The sequence below is a fragment of the Pogona vitticeps genome, chromosome 1 (assembly GCF_051106095.1).
Source record: "Pogona vitticeps strain Pit_001003342236 chromosome 1, PviZW2.1, whole genome shotgun sequence".
NCBI classification, from domain to species: Eukaryota; Metazoa; Chordata; class Lepidosauria; order Squamata; family Agamidae; genus Pogona; species Pogona vitticeps.
Genome location: NC_135783.1, coordinates 205,010,045 through 205,030,848, shown reverse-complemented (window position 1 = coordinate 205,030,848; position 20,804 = coordinate 205,010,045). Strand labels below are relative to the sequence as shown.

Here is a 20,804-nt window from a genome sequence, read left to right as displayed (position 1 = left end):
CATGTGGCCCCTACGCTGGGAATCTTTAAAACCCAATTAAAAACGTTGTACATCTAGGCCTTCCCTCCAGTCAATACCTGATTTCTTCTCTATTCCTTCTTATTTTATTCTCACTCTATTTTATTATAACTATATCAAATGATTATGTAATGTTCTTGTGTTTTATTGTTTTATCCCATACTGGAAGCCGCCTAGAGTGGTCGAGTAGACCAGATAGGCGGGGTATAAATTAAATAAACAAACAAACAAACAGTAAGAATAGTAGCCACACTGGCTGGAGAATTCTAGGGCCATCAGTCGAAACAGAGTAATGGAGTGACTACATGGGTATTTGGTCCACTGTGGCGACAGGCTGGTTCATTCCTTTTGCTGGTGTTCAGACAATATAATACCTAGAGCAATGCAATTACTAGTGCAAACCAGCCCATTTCCCAATGTTCCTACCCACACCTTTTTGGGTTCCTGTCAGGAGCTTCTCTGTTTTAGGTGCACTGACTTCATTTTGGCTTGTTTCTAGCATGTGCAGTCACTGGGATAAAAGCAAAGCAAGGTTTCCTGCTTTAATTTCACAGGTGGATTCAATTTCTCCATATCATTAGTGGCTTAAATAGCTTAGCCACTTAATGATATTGGGAAATTTAAAATATCCTTCCTGTGCTCCTTCATGGAGGGGTAGAGGGAGGTAACAAAGGGGTTTTTTGAAGCCAGTTAGGGCAGCACAGATTTAGATATATTTTTTAAAGTTTCCTGGAAGCATGAGGAGACAAGAGAGTATTCTGTTCTGCTCTTCAGGGAGGTGGGCTAAACAGAAGTTATATGCCATTTGAATGCAAGACCACTATCCAATCGTAAGTAACTCTATTTAGCCCACACCAGCCCACTCTAAATGAGCCATCTAGCTAAGCCCTAAATTTCCATACTAGAAAGAAGTGGAAGGAAATTGCTCACTTAGTGCATCATCACCAGGAAATCTTATAGTCTTCTTAGCATCATCATTTTATGAAGATCTTTGAAAACCAGTATGTGCATGTTTTGTAAGGTTTAATACTATTTCCCCCCTTAAAACTCCTACTGCTTCTTTAGTGGGACTGAAGTTTGGCACACATATTGAAATATAAATCAAGTTCTGAAAGACTTTATGCTTTAATTTTGCTTACTACTGAAACATACTTGAAGGTTATGTCAAAATAATGCTGGCGATCATCTTGCAATCATGAGACTCAGCAGGTACAGAGAGTCACAGATGGGAACGAATGATAAAATCTTGGTTTCTAATAACAGGTACTGAGCATCAGGAAATCCATGTTAAAACAGTTTCTCTGTATAATCTTTGAAGATAAACAGAAGAGGAAAAGTGGGTGAGGGGAACGCGGCATAACAGTGTCACAGCATTGAAAGGGGCGTTCTTTGGAACAGCAATCCTTTACTGTCTTAAACAAGAGAGTCACTTTGACTGAAGATATTTTTAAAAGATATTTTCTATCTCAGTGCTTCGTTTATGTATTGACATAAGACAAGCGTAGTTTGAATTGCATGCCACGGACTCAAATTTTCTATAGCTCCCTCTTTGATGCCATGGTTCTTCATGTGTCATAGATTTATAGCTCTCGTTTCAGGCTGAAACTCTCACAAAATGGGTAATTAGATGATGACAGATTAAATACAAACTGCACCATAAAATCCTAAACTCAGCATTCAATACAGAAAAGCACATTTAAAATACATAGTAGAGTTTAAAATTTTACATACATTTACCGCACATTAAAAATTAATCAAGTGCAATTGCCATTGTTTCTTGACAGGAAACTAAAAATTTGTGACTTTTTCAACCATTAGCAGGTGAAAAGCTTAAATTATGAGGCAAGGTACTGTTAAATGAGCGTAAGGAACCGGCCACTAAAAGTATAATCAAACTCCACATAGGGGTGATATGGTTATATAGGGGCCAACCAAAAAGTGTGCAACCACACAAAAGTGCAGGTTTTCAAGAGTATTGTCTCTGAAAGAATGGGGCATGTTTAGCCTTGAGAAAAGAAAACTGAGGGGAGATATGATAGCACTTTTCAAATCCTTGAAAGGCTGTCGTACAGAGGAGGGGCAGGATCTGTTCTCCATCATCCCAGAGTGCAGGATACGCAGTGATGGGCTCAAGTTACAGGAAGGCAGATTTCGGTTGAATATTAGGAAAAACTTCCAAACTGTTAGAGCAGTTCAACAATGGAACCAATTACCTCAAAAGATAGTGAGTGCTCCAGTACTGGAGGCATTCAAGAAAAATCTTAAGACACTCACCAGGAAGATATCCTTTGATTTGTATTCCTGCCTGGAGCAGGGGGTTGAACTTGATGGTCCTAGAGGCCCCAACTTCACTATTCTGTGATCAAGCACAATATTAAAAATCAACAGGAGCAAAGGATGGGAGTAGAAAGGGGGAAAGGCTGTTCTGAAGCCCCTGCTGTCTGCACATGGTTTTAAGGGGGGGACACTAAACAAATCAGATATATAGGGCCATGAAAGTAGCTGCCAGGTGGCCGCCTCAGCTGCTACTTCCTAGGAATGTTTACATGGCAGGCAGCTATCAGAATCACAGAATTCCTATGAGGAGGAAAGGCAGCAAATCATGACAGTCTGCTCTTCTTCAGTATGTTTTCAGGCCTCAAACGTTTTAGTTGTTCACAAATAAACACATTTCTTGAAAGCCACCCCCCCACCCCCAGGCAAGTTACAGTCACGGGAGAAGTTCAGTTGCAGTCTTGAGTTAAATCTGAAAGCTCAGCTAAAAGAAAATAATAATCCCAGAAGTATTGAAAAGGCCATCATAGAAATATATCATACACATACAATTATGATAAAGTTTCTCTGTTAAGGGCTCCACCTCTTCATTGTCAGGCCCAGCTCTGTCTCATCCGCTCTTCTGGATGCATCAGCTCAAATCCTTACCCGGAGGTAGCTCATGGACTCAGGGTGGGCGCGTGGGCGGCTCCACTCCTCCTGACAAAGGCCCTCTCCGCCCTGTGTCTTACAGCTTCCACCGGGGTAACTTACATACCAATGTATTACAGAAAAATAATACGGATTCAGCTTTAAAACAAACTGGGTTATTTTTAGCGTGAGGTTTCATGGACGCCAAGCCCACATTCTCAGATGCATGGAGTACAATTTTGGAACTTTTAACTATATATACATCGTAGTACATATGGTTGGGGGTGGGGTATAGGCACCAGGCTGTGGGACACAGACACTCAGTGTTTGTATTACACCTGCCCCAACCATATGTGCTGTCTGTATCCCATCCTAACTATATGTACTGTTTGTTTGTGTGTCTGTCTGGTTCCAGAATGGCAATGGATGCATCCGAGGAAGTGGGCCGTGCGTCAAACTTATGCTATAATAAATCTGTTAGTGTTGAAGATGCCACTTTACTTTTGGTTATTATTCTCTTTCAGTCTTGCTGCATCTGTCAAATTTTAAGACCAAATTTATAATGGAAATGTTCCTCCCAAAAAGGGCCTTTTTTTAAAAAAAAAGGGGGGGCAATACAATGCTGGGCTAAGAGAGACAACAAAATTTCAATTGAAAAAAAAAACGTTCAGGAGTAGAATAATAATAGTACACGCCTTTACATGTCTGCTCAGAAACAAGTCAGCATGAGATTAGTGAGGCTTATACCAAGTAAGGGCCTAGAGTTGGTGACGTGTATAGGATTGGACCCCATGCTCCCAAGCGCTGTCTCACTGTAGTAGGATTTACTTCTGAACAGATATTGCGCTATTAATGAACGCATCAGGAGTGGGCATCGTGTGGCTTTCCACGTGCAGGACCACGGCTGCCATCAGTCCTCGGGTGCATAGCCAGTGGTAAGGAATACTGTATTGGAAATTAGAGCCCATTAGCCTCTGAGCTGGTGATGTTTTGCCTAAGCTGGTGTTAACAATAAATAATCTTTTTGCCATATTAGAAATAATGCCACAATCCTTTTTGCACATACTTGGGTGGAAAATGTCCCAAAATCAACTGGCTTTACTTCTGAGAAGACAGATATAGGTTGTTGCATCGTGTGTTTTCTAATGTTGGTGTCAGGCATCATGATATGTCAATTACATTGATTTTGATAACTGATTGGGACTTAGGTCCCACAGAGCATAGTAAGTCACATATACCTTTGCAGGCACAGCTGTGAGAATCTGAGATGGGTTACTGCTGATACTATATACCTGTCAAAGTTATAATCATTGATCAAAATCCTATTGCTTATTGTAGTCAATTGCAGCATTGTTGTTGTTCTTATATACTGTACTGTCGAGTGGCTTCTGACTTATGGCCACTCTTTGAATGAGCCATCTCCAAAATGGCCTCTCGTCAGCAGCCCTGCTCAGCTCTTGCAAACTCAATCCTGTGGCCTCCTTTAGGGAGTCAGTCCATCTCATATTTGATCTTCCCCATTATTATCAAAGTTGTGTATTTCCTCTGTAGTCACAATTTTGGTCTTTTTTGATGTTCAACTGCAGTCCTACTTTGGCACTTTCTTCTTTCACTTTTATGAAAAGTTATTTCGAATCTTTGCTGCTTTCTGGCAGTAAGATGGTGGCATCTATCTATCTTAAATTATTGATGTGTCTTCTGCCAGTTTTCACTTCTCCTTCATTTGGATCTAGTCTTGGTTTCTGTATATGTCCTGCATAGAGATAGAACATGAATGAGGTTAAAATTCACCCTTGTCTGAACCCTTTGCCAAAGGGAAATCATTCTGTCTCTCCTTATTCTGTCCTAGTGGCTTCTTGTCCACAATAAAAGTGACACCTCAGGACAAGCAAGTGCTGAGGCACACCCATGTCTTTCAGAACAACCCATAGTTTCTCACAATCCACACAGTTAAAGGCTCAACATTTTAAAAAAAAACTAAGATCATGGCCACTGGTCCCATCAGCTCCTGCCGAATAGAAAGGGAAGATATGGAGGCATTGACAGATTTTACTTTCTTGGGTTCCCTGATCACTGCAGATGGTGACAGCAGCCACGAAATTAAAAGATGACCGCTTCTTGGGAGGAAAGCGATGACAAACCTAGATAGCATCTTAAAAAGCAGAGACATCACCTTGCTGACAAAGGTCCACATAGTCAAAGCTACGGTTTTCCCTGCAGTGATGTATGGAAGTGAGAGCTGGACCATCAAGAAGGGTGATCCCCGAAGAATTGATGCTTTTGAATTGTGGTGCTGGAGGAGACTCCCCTGGACTGCTAATAGAACAAACCTATCCATTCTGAAGGAAATCAACCCTGAATGCTCACTGGAAGGACAGATCCTGAAGCTGAGGCTCCAGTACTTTGGCCATCTCACGAGAAGAGAAGACTCCTTGGAAAAGACCTTGATGTTAGGAAAGTGTGACGGCAAGAGGAGAAGGGGACGACAGAGGATGAGATGGTTGGACAGTGTCATTGAAGCAACCAACATGAATTTGACGCAACTCCAGGAGGCAGTGGAAGACAGGAGGGCGTAGCGTGCTCTGGTCCATGGGGTCACGAAGAGTCGGACACAACTTAACAACTAAACAACAAAACCTACTAGCAGTCCTTTTTTGCTCTTCCTGGCCTTGCTGTAACTAAGCCAAGCTTAGAGTTATTAAAAGGTGTGACAGCAATATGGTGTTGGCTTTGCAGTCAGAAATACTCTCCTGAGATGCATTGTTCCACCTACTGTGGGGAGTGAAAGAATCCTGTCACTGCAGCTCCACTCATCAGCAGGACCAGTAACCCTCATTAGTGCATATGCACCAACACTGTCATCCACTCCAGAAGTGAAAGACAAATTCTATGACGATCTGGCAGGTACTATCCAAAAAGTCCCTGAAAGAGAGGCACTTTTCATTCTTGGAGACTTTAACGCTAGAGTTGGTGCTGATCATAATTCTTGGCCCACTTGTCTAGGCCGTTTTGGCATTGGAAAGATGAATGAAAATGGTCAACGCTTGCTGGAGTTTTGCTGTTATTATGGTCTCTGTGTCAGCAACACATTCTTTAATACGAAGCTGCAACACAGAGTTTCCTGGAGACATCCAAGATCCAAGCATTGGCATCAGCTTGATCTGATCCTCACTAGACGTTCTAGCCTCCCTAGTATTACGATCACACGCAGTTACCAGAGTGCTGATTGTGATACTGATCACTCCCTGGTGTGTAGTACGGTAAAACTACGAACAAAGAGAGTATATCACACGAAAAAGGAAGGAAGACCACGTATTGACATCAGCAAGACTCGTGATCAAAGAAAAGTGAAGGAATTCGCCCAAGCACTCGAGGAAGCCCTCCCAGGTCCGGCTAATGTAAATGCACCTAAACGATGGGAACACTTCAAGAACGCTGTCTATAACACCGCCTTGTCCACCTTTGGCAAGAAGACCAAAAAGATGGCTGACTGGTTCGAAGCCCATTCAGAGGAGCTCATGCCAGCCATCGAGGATAAGAGAAGAGCTCTAGCAGCATACAAAACCTGTCCTAGCGAGTACAACTTGCAAGCTCTTCGAGCTGCTCGTAGCCAAGTCCAACAGGCTGCCAGGAGATGCTCCAATGATTATTGGCTCCAGCTCTGCTCCCAGATACAGATAGCAGCGGACACAGGTACATCAAAGGAATGTATGACGGTATCAAGCAAGCCTTAGGTCCAATGCTGAAGAAATCTGCTCCCTTGAAGTCTGCTACAGGTGTGCCCATCCAGGACCGAGCACAGCAGATGGAACGCTGGGTACAGCACTACTCCGAGCTATATTCCAGAGAGAATGTAGTAACCGAAGAAGCATTAAATAACATTGAGTGCCTGCCTGTCTTGGAAGAGCTGGACAGTGAACCAACCTTAGCAGAAATAAAAGCGGCCTTGGATTCCCTCGCCTCCGGCAAGGCACCTGGAAAGGATAACATCCCTGCTGAAGTGCTGAAGTGCTGTAAGGAGATCATCACCACTGAACTGTATGAAGTCTTTTGTCTCTGCTGGAGGGAAGGTGGAGTCCCACAGGACATGAAGGACGCAAACATCGTCACATTGTACAAGAACAAAGGCGACAGGGGTGACTGCAATAACTACCGTGGCATCTCTCTTCTTAGCGTTGTAGGGAAGCTGCTCGCCCGTGTTGTGCTGAAGAGGCTCCAGGTTCTTGCAGACAGAGTCTATCCAGAATCACAGTGTGGATTCCGAGCTAATAGATCCACCACTGACATGGTATTCTCCCTCCGACAGCTGCAGGAGAAATGCAGAGAACAACAACAGCCACTCTTAGTGGCCTTCATAGACCTTACAAAAGCATTTGACTTGGTTAGCAGGGATGGCCTTTTTAAAATACTTCCCAAGATTGGATGTCCACCCCGTCTCCTTAACATCATCAGATCCTTCCATGAGGGAATGAAAGGCACTGTAGCTTTTGATGGCTCAGCATCAGACCCCTTTGACATCCGAAGCAGAGTGAAACAGGGCTGTGTCCTTGCACCAACACTTTTTGGGATCTTTTTTGCTGTCATGCTGAAGCATGCCTTTGGAACTGCAACCGAGGGTGTCTATCTCCGGACTAGATCAGACGGAAAGCTCTTTAATCTCTCTAGATTGAGAGCGAAGACCAAAGTCCAACTGAAATGCATGCGGGACTTCCTCTTTGCAGATGATGCAGCCATTGTTGCCCACTCTGCTGAAGACCTCCAACAACTCATAAATCGATTCAGCAAGGCCTGCCAAGACTTTGGACTAACAATCAGCCTGAAGAAAACACAAGTCATGGGCCAGGGTGTGGACTCACCTCCTTCTATTACCATCTCCACACAAGAATTGGAGGTTGTTCATGACTTTGTGTACCTTGGCTCAACCATCTCTGACACCCTATCTCTGGATGTTGAGCTGGACAAACGCATTGGCAAAGCAGCTACCATGTTCTCTAGACTCACAAAGAGAGTATGGCTCAATAAGAAGCTGACGACACATACGAAGATCCAGGTCTATAAAGCCTGTGTCCTAAGCACACTCCTGTACTGTAGTGAGTCCTGGACCATTTGTACATGGCAGGAGAGGAAGCTAAACACCTTCCATATGCGTTGTCTCCGACGGATTTTTGGCATCACCTGGCAGGACAAAGTTCCAAACAGAGTAGTCCTAGAACGAGCTGGAATTTTCAGCATGAACACATTACTGAAACAGCGACGTCTACGTTGGCTTGGGCACGTCGTGAGAATGGCTGATGGTCGGATTCCAAAGGATCTCCTGTATGGAGAATTAGTGCAGGGAAACCGCCCCAGAGGGAGACCACAGCTGCGATACAAGGATATCTGCAAGCGAGATCTGAAGGCCTTAGGAATGGACCTCAACAGATGGGAAACCCTGACATCTGAGCGTTCAGCCTGGAGGCAGGCATTGCATCACGGCCTCTCCCAATTTGAAGAGACCCTTGCCCAGCAGGCTGAGGCAAAGAGGAAGTCACAAAAGCAGCAAAACCAGGGAGCTGGGCAGGGGACAGATTGGATTTGTCTTCAGTGTGGAAGAGACTGTCACTCTCGAATCGGCCTCCTCAGCCACACTAGACGCTGCTCCAAGTCCCCCATACAGAGCCTAACTAACTAACAGCAATATATCTGTGACTCTGTCTTTATGTTTCTTATCATGGATTTGTTAACTAGTTCATATATGCCATACGTATATATGACATGACATTTCTGCTTTCCTAATACAGGTATATTTTTGATCTTTCAGTTTCCCCTTACCCAAGGGTCTTCCTGGTGGAGACAAAAACAGCCAAAACTCATTTGTTGATGTGGACCAAGCCAGTTTCCTGCATTTCAAGACCTCCCTGCAGTGAGGGCCTGGGAGTGAGGCCAGTCATATTGAGTAGCTGAACTTCCAAATTTACCACTGTGTATGATACTCAACATCTTATCTTTTTATCTCACGCTTCTGATACTGGATAGAAATGAGCAAGCATAAAGCTCCCGCTTACCTAATTTCCAGACACAGCAAGTGTGTCGGCCCTGGAAGTGCCACTGGCTTTTCTTCAGCATACAGCAACATATTATGATGGGCACTATTCTCAAACCTTTTATGGTTTTTATTGAATCAAAATACAGTATCTCAAAGGAACCATGGCAAGAGATGATTCAGCTTTCTACAATCTATTGCAAGAGCAGAGCCGACAAGCCATGGGAGAGCCATGATTAACTTTCCTTTCGTGTTCGAATAGCTCTCAGCAGAATAGGGTTGAAGTTACAATTTTGGAATAAGAAGGTGGAGGCTTTAACCCCTTAACCTACATGCTGTTTTTCCCATTCTATACTGCTTTCCGGAAGCTGGATAACACATCCTAGTGCCCGTATGTTCCCCAGAGAGGGAAACTGTTTAGGGAAAGGGAATGTTTAGATCGAGAAAAAAAGATGGCAAAAGGAAGCAGCTAAGAACAGCAACAAAAGTTCCCCTGAGGCATCGGGACCATGCACTCATTCTGGAGGATGCTGTGTTTATTTGTTCATGTGATCATCATGAGATCCAGTCAAAGATCTTTGGAACATCTGCTTTCGCCCTTGCATCGTACACGGAGTTCTGTGTTCTGACTAGCATTTTGTTTTAATAATCTTTTAGCCAGTGGCTGTTTTTATATATTTGTATTTTATTTTTATATGGGTCGTTAAATCCATAAATTTTTTAAAAAATTTGTTTCTAGTTGCCTCAAGCATGCAAAAGCTTTGAGGAATAAATGGAATACAACATAATAGTGACATGGCATCTCCCACTCAGGAGAATTTAGAGGTCTCCTGATTTATATCCCCAGAAGCAGAAGGCAGCTGAGGAGTGTGAAAGGGGGGTAAAGGCAATGTGGATCCCTTTCTCCAGGCCTCCAGACGTGGGGAGAACTCTTAGGGCAAGCACTGCAGGCGGAGGGAAAAACATAGATGGTTTGTGTGTTGAGGCAGACATCTCCACACATCCCCAGTTAGCGCCACTCCCTGTGGGCCGGCAGGAACACTGACCTTGTGGGTGTGTGACCTGTATAATTGGCCAGGATGCCAAGATAAGGCAGGATGCCAAGCTGACTTGCGGAAGGGAACCAAGCTGAGGTGGAAAGAGGAGGACCAAGCTGAACAGAGAGGGGTACAAAGCCAAGCTCTGTAGCTCAGGTTTTTAAGGTTACTATCTGAAATGAGCTGCCAAAGCACAAGAAATGGCACAAAATAGCCAGTTAGATGGCTATGATCTGGAATCCTGCACAAGCCATACAGCATGACAATGCTGCAAATTTGCTGGAGGTCCCGGCAAAGCAAGTGCCCCCCCATCTCTGTTCCTCAGTGTACCTGTGCCTTCTGCCCTGACTGCCACCTTGTTCACCAGGATTCTTCATATTCTGCCTAATGTATATTAAAAAGTAAGATGACAGTGTAGAGAGTAAGATATCATGTGACTATGGCATAGTGGGACTTCTCCGTGGCTATGATGAAGGAAATACTTTCTTTCGTGGTGTGTCAAGTTGAATAGATGTTAATATGAGGCTTCATGCGAGACTATTTAAAGAACTGGTATGTTTTTAGTCTGGTAAAGAATAGGTTAAATGAATTTTTTTAGGGCTTTGGTTAAACTTAAGCTTCTTACTTATTTCACTTCATTTTTGCTTTTTTCTGCCTTTGTCCCAGTAGAGGAACACCCAAGGAGGGTCACAAATGACTAAGCACAATACTAGTACATTCACAATAAATTACAATGTTAAAATACAATTAAATATTTACAGATATTTGAAAGCTGCTCATTGAGAAACCATTTAAAACCAGCTAAACACACTAAATGCCACTAAATGCTTTTCTTACACACCCTTTCAAGTATCCAAAAGCCTTCTTGAAAAGAAACAGCGGAAGGACAATGAGGAGGAGCCAGCCTAGCTCTGCATGGTCAGTGGACACAACTGGGGGCTGTCGAATGTGTCCAAAGGAGGTCTGGAGGGAGAGAAGGACCTGCTTACCTGCTCAGTCTGTAGCTCAGCCACCAGGGGCTGTGAAAGCTTTGTGGTCAAGGCAACATCTATGTAGCGTTCATCCTTTGTTAGGTATGTCATGTATTATTCATGTTCTATGCAAATATGGTTGAGAGGTGGAGCTGAGAAAGAGGTTAAAAGGCGGAGCCTGAGAGGAGGAGTTAGTCAGTCAGGAGAGATTCAGGCAGAGGCAGAGGCAGAAGAGATAGAGATTGAGCTAAAGACTGGTTAAGGTAAATAGATAGAGAAGGTGGAAATTATATGGCAAGAGAAGAGTATGTACAACTGAAGAACCTCTGTGATTATTAAATTGGCTTCACTTTAATAAATAAGTTTTGTTTGCATTCACCATACAAGTGTCTGATCAAATGTCAATTAGTGTGTGGATTGAGGTAATCCACTGGTGGCAGTGAAAGGAACACACGACTGGAACCTTTGTGGGGGCACAAAACGTAGGTGCCACAAAGGGTGAATGTCACAATTGGTGTCCAGTGGCGGGATCCGAAAGAATCCAGTCAAGCCAGAGTTAAAAGTGAATTTTCTTTGAGTCAAGGGTACCTTTTAGTCAGAGGTCTGTGGTAAAGAAGTGGGTTACCTGCTAGAGCCTTAGTGGTAAAGCTTAGTGGCAGGGCTTCTGATCCCAGATCTGAGGGGGGACTAAAGATAGGGAACGACTCTCTAGGGGAATTCCTTTTGAGGTTAGGATTTGAACAGGCCCTGTGGGCTAGCTTAAAATCCAAGACTCTGAGAGTTAAGGGAATGCTTGTGGATAAAAAGCAGAAGCCAGGGTCAGAACAGATCTGAGGTGAAAGGAACATAAAAAGCAGAGGCTTGAAAACAGAAATTTTTTTGTGTCTGGAAGCAAGAAGGTTGTCTCAGACCAAGAAATGTCGTGGCTGGCATGGTACCAGAAAAAGTGTAGCCATCTTTAGCTGCCAAGTGAGAGCTACATAGTACCCCAGAAAAATACTGGGAAAAGAAAACAACAATTAAAAAGTGTTTTAAAAAGAGGCCTGACTAACACTGCAATAGAAACACATACTTATGCCAAACAAAAGAATTAGAAAGCTAAGAATGGGGGTAATTGATCCTCAAGGGGCACAAAGTTTACCTCAGTAAGTGGAGGGAAATGGAGACCGTCTAGCTGTGGAAAAGGGGGAGACTCATGAGGGTGCCTCAGGGAGATAAGGTGTTCTAAGCTCCCCAATTTTTGAGAAATGGAAGTTGGAACAGGAATTTAATTTGAAGGAGCTAGCTATGAGAAATCAATTAGAATTGGAGAAAGAAAAAGCCAGAGCTGAGGAGCTAGCTATGAAAAATCAATTAGAATTAAGAGAGAAATGGCATTTGAGCAGGAAAAAAGACTACTAGAGAGAAAAAGGCGAGCAAGAAAACAGACAAATGGAGTTAAAACAAATGGAATTTCAAATGGAAATGAAAAGATTAGAACTGGATGTTCAAAACAATAATTGGAATAACAGTAACTACTCTAGTGAGGGATATCTCTCAAAAATCGACTTAAAGAAATTTCACCAATATAGAAAAGGAGACTGCCCTGAATCTTTCCTCATATCATTTGAAAGGGCATGCTTGGACTTTAATGTTAAGGATGATAAAAGGATGATGGTTTTGAGATCCCAAATAAGCAGAGATTTAGCCGAGCTGTATTCTCAGATGCCTCTGGAGAAGGCTAGAGATTTTGAAGCATATAGAAAAATGGTATTTTCTCGATTTGGTATCAATGCAGAACACCTGAGGCAAAAATTTCATTCCCTGACCAAAAAGCCTGACGAATCTTATTCCCAGATAGGGGCTAAACATCTTCAATATTTGGACAAATGGATGGAACATGATAATGTCATTTCTCTAAAGTAGATGAAAAATTGATTGAGTTGGAACAATTTTATTCTATTTTGACTGGGGAATTGCAGGAAGGCCAGGGTAGTACTTCACCTAAATTAACACAGCCTAGTTCTCAGAACCAAATGAACCCTGAGGAAAAGTTTAACAGATCTCCTCAAAATGAGCAAAACTGTATGAAAAATAAGAATAAAAATGGAAAGGATGATAATCAGACCAAGAAAATACTGTTTAAAACCAGTTGAAGCCACTGAGGGAGGCTGTAACAATGGTAGTTCTGTCTCCATGGCAACCAAGGCTACTGGTCTTGAGGAAATACCTGAAGCCCCAATAGTCTATTGTTTTTACATCAAAAATGACAATACTTTTCTTAAAAACGCTGGTGAAGAGATAGTAGTGGGGGGAAAGAAGTACATTGCTCTGAGAGACACAGGTTCTCAAATTTCTATCACACATTCAGATCTGATAGCTCAGGACGTAATTCCAGGCAGAACTATGACCCTAAAAGGAATTGGGAAGGAAACTGGTGTTGGAAGTGGCAGAGGTTCAAATAACTTATGGGAATTGGTTTGGAAAGTGGCAGATGGTCATTTCAGATGAAATACCAGCTGATTTTTTCATTGGATGGGACTTAATAGAGCATGTTAAGAGTGCTTTTGCACTAACACACTCACCAGGAGGCCAAGAATAACCCACTACAATAGAAATGGATACTGTAGTCAAAGGACGCCTGGAGAGAGAAAGTTCCTTGGATAGCCAGCTTAATAGTCATGCTGAAGCTGATCTTATTCTTTTGAAAGGCCCTGAGATAGCAGAGATGGCTGTGGTGGTCAAATCGGAAAATCCTAATAATACTTTCTATACAGTATTGATGACCAGAGGGAAAATAGTACTTCAATTGATTTTATTACAACATCTGATGAGATTCCCATTCCACTTACCCCTGAACACCCAGAGAGGTCTCTAACTGATACAGTCCTGACCTATAGAGAGGGTTTAAAGGCACCTCATAGAGGACCCCACAAACAGATATTTGTCCCTGGAAATAATGGAGAGGAGTCCTTAGAAGCCAAGCTCGGGAGGTACTCCTGGAAAGGAGAAAGGCTTGAATGAGACCCAGGAAAGATCATTCTGTCCTGAGGACCAAGTAGTGGAAATGAGATCTATAGAGGGGAGTAAATTGCTTGTGGCAGGGTCGGAACCTATGCATTTGTTGCAGCAGCACTGGAGCTCTAGTGAGTTTATTAGCTCTGCAGCTAGAAAAGGCTGCCTTAAAATCTTGCAAGGCAAACCCCTACCTAGCTTATCAATGAATGAAGAAATAGAATTAGATAACATGCTCGGTGCATCTAAAACAAACCAATCGTTTGAGATTGCACTTAAAGGAAACTCGCCTGAGAACTTAAAGTGACCTGTGATAGTGCCCCCCCCCACACAGGGAAAACTTTGCAAAAAAAGTACCTGTGGGTGAATTTGTGAGTAAGGACGAAGGCGTAAGCCCTGACATTTCAAGGAAGAATGCATCCAGAGATGTTTGGGACAAGGAGAGGGAACTGCCTTTTCCCAGCTGAGAAGGTGAAGCCCCGAGCCAGAAAGAAAGCAGGCTTCACTAAGAAATGGCAAGCAGAGGACTTCCAGTGGACATCAGAGGGCCCGATGACTGCTAGTCGACTGAAGAGAACACGGAAGAAGGAGACAGAGATCATCAGATGGACTCCTGAGTGACAGCAGTCATTTGACCAGCTAAAGGAAGCCTTAACAACCAGACCAGTCCTCAGAGCACCTGACTACAGCTGGGAGTTCATCATTTTCACTGATGCATCGACCATTGGACTTGGAGAGGGGCGGTGCCAAGCCAATGACACTGGAATTGTGCAAGACTTGGACTTTGTAATCCACAGAGTCAGAGGGACACAGAGCATGGATGATGGTACTTTGCCTCGAAAAACAGGTGACTGATGGGGGCCATAAACAAAATTTGTAATGTATAATAAATGTTCTGGTTGTGAATCGTGATGAAAAATTGAATATTGATGGACTGAGACGTGGAGAAGGATGCAAGGACTTTTAAAATAAGTTGGAATGGACTATTGATTCACTGTTTAATTATGTAAAATTTTCATGAAAATGTCATATTTCTGTAGATTTGTAAAATTAAATGTCATAAGTGTCCATCAAAAGGTAAAGTATATTACTGAATTGTATTGGAATGTGTAAAGTGAGAAGATATTGTGTCATAGATATATATGATGTTGTATTGTTTGCAAAATTGTGCCAGAGGGTAAGTAGTTTTTATGAAATTATACATGTTTGTTTAGGATGAAAAACGTGTTTCCCCTCCCAAACGAACATATTTAAGAAGAGAGGTCTGTAGCACTCACCCTTTGTCAGGTATGTCATGTATTATTCATGTTCTATGCAAATGTGGTTGAGAGGCGGAGCTGAGAGAGAGGTTAAAAGGTGGAGCCTGAGAGGAGTTAGTCAGTCAGGAGAGAGTCAGTGAGTTAGTCAGAGGCAGAGTCAGAAGAGATAGAGATTGAGCTAAAGACTGTTTAAGGTAAATAGATAGAGAAGGTGGAAATTATATGGCAAGAGAATAGTATGTACAACTGAAGAACCTCTGTGATTATTAAGTGTCTGATCAAACATCAATTATTTTGTGCATTGAGGTAATCCACTGGTGGCAGTGAAAGGAACACACGACTGGAACCTTTGTGAGGGCACAAAGGGTGAACGTCACAATCTGTTTTCTAGGGTGGGAACAGAAATGCCATTGGTCAGGTAGTTTTGGGATTAGCCCAGGCCAAGTAGCTCCACTTACAGAGATTGTTGAATGGAGAAAAGAAACAGGAAGGTTAAGAAGGAAAGGTTTTTTTTTTGTCACAGAAAATGATCCCCAGCACCCTAGGGAAAAAGATAAAGTGAGTATTACTTTAGTTTTGTGCAAGTGCGATTGAAGAGTGAAATTTCTGGTGACGATTAGTCCACAACAAAAGATGGAGGGGTGTCGTGAAGCCAGACCTTAAGGGAGGAATGCTTCTTGAGTGAGCAGTGGAGAAGAAAAGCATCAGGATACAACCACAGGATCTGTGAGACCAAGGGCGCAATCAGAGAGCAGGAAAGGCACATGTCTGATTGCACCAGCAAGGGTTGCTTTGCAGGACGCAATCTCCATTAAAGTGACCCTTCCTTCTGCTGGGGGATTACTCAGACCCAGCCCCCTAAAGTAGTAGCCATGCAGCTAAAGCAAAAAGGGTCAATGTATTCGTGAAGGCTTTCACGGCCGGGATCTAATGGTTGCTGTGGGTTTTTCGGGCTCTTTGGCCGTGTTCTGAAGGTTGTTCTTCCTAACGTTTCGCCAGTCTCTGTGGTCGCCATCTTCAGAGGACAGCACTGCTGTCCTCTGAAGATGCCGGCCACAGAGACTGGCAAAACGTTAGGAAGAACAACCTTCAGAACACGGCCAAAGAGCCTGAAAAACCCACAACAACCAAAAAGGGTCAGCTTGGGCACTGACTGGGGTCAAACTGCAGCACAATTCCTCATACATCATGTGACTGACAGGAAACAGATTGCACTGGACCACTCCACAAACAGTCGAAAATGTGATCTACCATATTTTTCCATTTATAACACACACACACAATTTTCTAACCCCTAAATTAAGAAAACTTAGCTTTGAGGATTCAGCCTCTTAGCTCAGAATATTGGATATTTTGTCTCTGTTGAATCTTGAGCCTACAGGCTCCACCTCCAAAGAGGTGTGTTCCAATTGGTTTGTTCAGGATCAGCTGACGTCAGTTCCACAAGTCTTGTGACTGGAGGAAGCGAAGTCTCTGACTGTAGGAAACTAAGCCTCGTGGCTGAAGGAAGCCTGTTTACACAGGCAAGGTATGTGCCGTTTTGTTCTCTCTTCAGCTATCTCAGCTTACTTCTGTATAAAAGACACTCCTCAATTTTTAGGGTAATGATTTTAGGTAAAAGTAGTGTCTTATAGACGGAAAAATACGGTATTTTCTCATGTGTCACAAGAAGCAGAAAAAAATTCCGCCATCTGTTTAAGAATGTAGAGGCAGTACATGGGGAAAGGACAATTCAAATCCATTTCCTTATCTCCCTATGAAAAGAAAGAGAGGAGGAGAAGCACACCTGGTGGTCTGCTTGATCCCGGGGCAAGGAGGAGTAGCAGGTGAGAATCCTTATATGTACTCCATGCATACAGCAATTCTTGCATGCGACCCCCGGCTTTTGACATGACTGTATGGATTCTTGAAGGGGTAGCAGGAAGACACCCCTCCATTTCCTCACCTGTCCCAGGCCCCATATAATGACTGGGTGGCCTGGCAAAACTCATATAAGGGGACAGATGCAGAAGCCACTCCTCACCTAAGATGTCCTTTATCCTAAGGGTGATCCTGGCAGTCATGAATAGAGATGGGGACAAATAAAAAAATGGCAATTGGCTTTGATTTGTGATTCGTCAAGGTTAACGACTCAACAAATACGAATATTCTTTGACAAATCGATTGAGCAATTTGTCGATTCATCTTTGCTTTAAATGCCTATAAAACTGGCCCCTAAGCACTGAGAGACACCATATTTGCAGGGAAGCTTCCTTAGACACTTTTCTACAGCTCCTGAAAGTTTGACGAACATTGGATAATGGACCCCTGAGATTCATAGTCACAAAGAGGACACCCCCAGGAAAGCTCCCCCCAGATACTTAGAGAATCCAGAATTACAACAGAGCTTCCTATCTCTTTCCCCACCTCACCTACCAACTTTGGTGAAAATTGGATATTGGACATCTGAGTTATTCACCCTCAAATTGGGTCCCCACAAGAGAGTTTACCACACGGTACAGAAGCCCATGGTATTGAGGGAGTTATTTTTGGCCCCAGCAGAATGACAGATCTTTGGCACTGAGAGGCATGCATGAGGCATTGAGTTTGTCTTCAGCAACATTTTAAAAAACACAAACCACCACCACCATTCTGCCTACTGGCTGCCGATCAGCTGATCAGAGGCCGATAGTCAGCAACCCCACCCCCCACCTTCCCAGTCCTTGGCTGAGGTATCTTGACTGTGGCACTTCCAGGCTCCTCCCCTGTGGTGGCAGAAGGACACACCCCCGGTTTCAAGTTATGGCTCTGAAAGCCAACAAAATGGGCAGCGGTGGCAGCTGACTTAGCCACCCTGGGAGCTAAGGATCTGTCCATTTTTTTTTTGCTCCTTGTAATTCACATTTATGAAAACTCACATATTTTACAATAAGAATTCTGGTGCATGCATTTCCAAACCAAACTGAAACTGGAAGAAAAAATATAGCCAAGTGATCCACCCTGCGAAAAGTCCTAGAAGCTCTGGTTCAGGTCATACTTTTATTGGATCACTAAAAAGTCACAAGAAATTCTCCCCAAATCTTCATCAGGGCAAGAGGTTGTAAAATATGGGGTTAAGGCAAGTAGCCCAAATGCTGGGCTAGGCAGAATGGCAGTATTCTGTCCGTCAGCAAGGTCACATAGAGTTTTGCCTATTCCACATGAGACTCCCTTGAACATCTCCCCACCCCCCCCACCCCCCAATATTTTACCTCTTGCCTGTCAGGATCACAGGCTTCTTTGTAAGCTTAGAGCCAAAAAACCTGGAACAGTTTTTATGTCAGCAAAACAGGAGATCTGAGTGAGTTAGTGTCATGGCAATTTCCCTAGTGAGATACCCCAAACAGTTACCGTATCTTGTTTTCCTGACATAAGGGCCGTGGGCTTGGATATGACAACTGTAGAGGAGAGTAAAAAGCAACGTGATCTTAAGAGAACGTCCTAGCTTAAGATAATGGAAAGGTTGTCCTATGAAAGATGGAGAAGATGTGTTGGTTTGTTTCTTCTGCCCCAGAAAGTAGGAACTGAATCACTGGATTTACATTAAAGGAAAGGGGATTCTGACTAAATATTTCAAAATCCTACTTGATAGGAAGAGCTGTCAGAAGGTGGAATAGATTAATCTGGATGGTGATGGGCTTTCATTGCTGGAGATTTTTAAAGAAACTGGATGGCCCCCTGTCAGGAATACCTCAGCTGCTGACCTCCTGCATTGGCAGGGGTGGTCTGGATGATCCTTGGGGATCTCTTGAAATCTTTCCAATTCTGTGATTCTATAAATACATGGAGATCCAAATCCAAACTTTTACAAAGTATACATTGTTGCTCAGATGGACAAGACTGCTAATTTCTTACTCTCGAATATTACAAAATCAACAAATCTCAAATACTGTATTATAAAATCGATGAAATTATTCAGACAGATATGTAGATTTTCCAGAAATTTTAAAACTGGGTTTCTCTGGAAGAAGTGGAAATTTTGAGGGGAAAATTAAATACTGTATATGCAATATTTGTTTTTATACCAAAATAAACTTATTTTTACAAGAGAAAATGCTCCACTTATAACGTTAGAAAGTAGTGTTTCTGAAATGGGCATGATAAAAAAAAAAAAAAAACAAATTTGATACATAAATAATGCAGTTAAGATCCGAAATGAAAGTATAGATCATTTTCATACATTTAAGTCACCTTGGAATGCGGATAAAGAAATATGGGATTGAAGTTATGTACTGTATTGAAAATCATATTAGACATGGCCCAGAACAACTTCTGTGAGAAGAAGGACATAATATGCATCAAAAGCAAAAGTGGTGGAAGGAGAAAAACGTATGGGCTGAAGAATGTTGGAGACAGTTTCTGATGCAACATGTCATCCCTGTTTGGAGCTGCTACACACACATTCACTTCAGGAGAGGGAGAGGAACAAGATTACTCATACGTATAATATATGCCTCACCCCGTTTATAAGAAAAATCTGAGCAGTGAACAATATACAGTAGATATTATAGAGTACTATACATTAGATCAGGAAATACATACAGTCAGGAGATGGGCTGCTTTGTCTGGACTGAAAAGCATCGAAGAAGACAAAAGCATCAACATTTGATTAGGCAGACATCTTAATTGCTTATTCTGACCCAGCAAATTAATTGGAGCCCTCTAGTGGCCAGTTTCAAACATGTAGAAATATCATTTTCCATTGTATTTTAATGCCTTGCAAGTTGTATGTGCAGTGAAATACAATAAAAGGAAACATGCAACAACAGGCATATGTTGAAATCTGCAGGTAATTTGACTCCTCCCCAATAGATACAAGTACCATCTATGTAGGGGGAAAACCATACTGGAAATAGCATTAAGTCATATCTTAGGTTTTATACACAGTATCTTCATGCTTCTTCTACAATGACAGCAAGACCACAATCATTTTTAATGATGGCCAGGCCTTCAATACTAATGGGGTGTTGGTGAAACAGATTAAGCTGTAAATTACTCATCTGTTGATTTAATAGCATAATCCTAGGACAGCGATGGCGAACCTATGGCATGTGTGCCACAGCTGGCATGCAGAGCCCTTTCTGTGGGCACATGAACCATAAGTCACCGGATCGCTCCTTCCCCCCTCCCCCGGCAGCCAAACCTCAAGAGGTGGCTGCAGCTGCAATGCTGGCGCTTTGACAGGTGGCGGGCCAGGATCCGGAGCTGCTGGCGCAGGCGGCGAATCTGTAGAGGGGTCTCAAGGCACCTCCATGCCCGGGATTCCCCCTTCCACTGCCACTTCCGGTTCCACCGCGGCTGGTGGCCTGCTGGGTTTTTTTTCTCCCCCAGTTTGGGCACTTGGGCCCAAAAAGGTTCACCGCCACTGTCCTAGGATGATGTCTAGCCACATATAACTTAAGTGGGATTGATTCCCAGGGAAGTACGTATAGGTTTGTTTTTGAAAATAAAACAGTTTAATTAGAAATTACCATCAATACCTTGAACCTGACCTGGAACACAATGGGAAGCCAGTGCAAGTGAGCCAGGACTGGGGAGATGTAATCAAATCTGCCCACGCCTGCTACCAGCCTGGCCACCA

The 20,804-nt window shown here is 43.0% G+C and overlaps 2 long non-coding RNA genes across 2 annotated transcripts in view; both read right to left on the bottom strand.

The window, feature by feature from the left end:
- LOC144589585 (uncharacterized) overlaps positions 1-20,804 on the bottom strand; it is a 284,446-nt gene that overhangs the window by 227,397 nt on the left and 36,245 nt on the right. The gene's annotated exons all lie outside the window — the stretch shown is intronic.
- LOC140702398 (uncharacterized) lies at positions 744-20,017 on the bottom strand. The gene is made up of 3 exons (XR_013545776.1): positions 19,766-20,017; positions 2,293-4,675; positions 744-1,328 (listed from the first exon to the last, which is right to left on the bottom strand). It is a non-coding gene; the product is annotated as an uncharacterized LOC140702398 (long non-coding RNA).